The sequence below is a fragment of the Opisthorchis viverrini genome (genome assembly GCF_000715545.1).
Source record: "Opisthorchis viverrini unplaced genomic scaffold opera_v5_132, whole genome shotgun sequence".
NCBI lineage: Eukaryota > Metazoa > Platyhelminthes > Trematoda > Opisthorchiida > Opisthorchiidae > Opisthorchis > Opisthorchis viverrini.
The window spans coordinates 117,421-119,058 of NW_008751789.1; positions in this window are offsets into that span (position 1 = coordinate 117,421).

The window sequence follows — 1,638 nt, forward strand, 5'->3', positions numbered from 1 at the left end:
TTGGTCACTCTACAAGTTTCGACTCTTTCCATTCTTTCAACATAATTATCCAGACACCAGAGCAGCTCGAAAGGAAGACATACACTAACTGTGAAACTACACCAACCAGTCGTTACTTCCACTTAGGTTTATCATGCACACACAAAGTGTCTGAATATTCGAACCTCAGGATAATATCCATTCAAAGACAGCTCCATATTATCACTAAAGTTATTATTATCACCCGTAGTCATCCATCAAGAATTTATGGTAGGACCTTTCTCCAGCAAGTTTTCAACGATCATTATGGTGACCTACCCACTATAACGGATTGGTCAGGTCGCGAATCAACCGACTGCGTGCATGAATGTACCGTATTTGACAGTTTAGGACGAAGCAGAAGAGCACTTAATCTCCTCCTGTTTACACCTGCTTGGATAAAAGCCGATATGTTATGTATACAGTGTGAACTAAATCAGCCAAGAGACAAACATCTACCCAAATGAACAGCACCTCAGGATTTCTAGCTGCAGGGATTGATGAAGACTTGCAAGGATCATTCGATTGCTTAGCAGAGACCGTGTCCTCGAAAGGGTTCTACGACCAGTAAATCATTGGTAATGATGGTGCATAGCTGCTGTGAAACCCGAAGGAAGCGTGACGGATAAGATACTGTCAGGTTAACTAATCCTAAAAAGGAGCAGTCGAGATGCCGGGGCTGGGTTCGTACCACAGACCTTCCGGTTCGTACTCGAAACACTGAGCTAACTCGAGCTCAATTCAGACATAGACCATAGACATAGATCCACGGGCTAACAGGACGAAATCTCACCCGAGGTTGCCAGAATTTATGAATTTGGGCCCTTTCGTAAGTCTCTTTTTTGATGGGGTTTCTTAATAATAATCCGATAGACTCAGTATTAAGTTTTCGCGGATACACGGAACGTCAAACGTGGACACTACTTGCAATACCTCAATGTGACATTGAGCTATCCCAAAAATTCCACTGGAGCATTGTAAGAATGCCGGGCGTCTTAAAATGCGGAGCGTACAGACCAACAATGACCAGTAAAATGTTAACAAAGGTCAACATGTTTTTTTTAGTAAAACGGATGAAGTCACCCTGATGAAAGCTTGCATACTTTACTTAGTTGCAGATTCGTACGCAACATGACGTGATAAGGAGTAGAGTCGCACTAAACCGGATTATGGGGGATTGATTGGAAAAACCATAAATACACCTAGTGGAGTGGTAGCAAATCATCGGTTCCTTGGTCTAAATCATCATCATCATCATTCTCAGCTGTAAGAACCGCGTATTCATCGTACAGTGGTTGTAGCTGCCAGTTTCGTTCACCGATGATTTTGGGGATGGGTAGGTAGCTGCGCATTGCAAGCGTGAGCTGGTAAATTGGTGCTCAAATCCAGCACTGTCAGTGGGCTATCAAGTGGGGGGGGGGGTTGGAAAAGGAGCTATGCATTGAAGGCAATAGCTTTGATGCACGAGCGCCATTGAGGGCGTGACTGGGCCATGTCTGATAATGTCTCTAGCCATTGAGGTGGCCCGTCTCGGGGCCCCCATCCAGGAAGACGGCAGTGACCAGCGCAGCTGAGTTTGCTGGTAATGGCTTTCACACTTCGCTGCCAAGTCATTGTTTG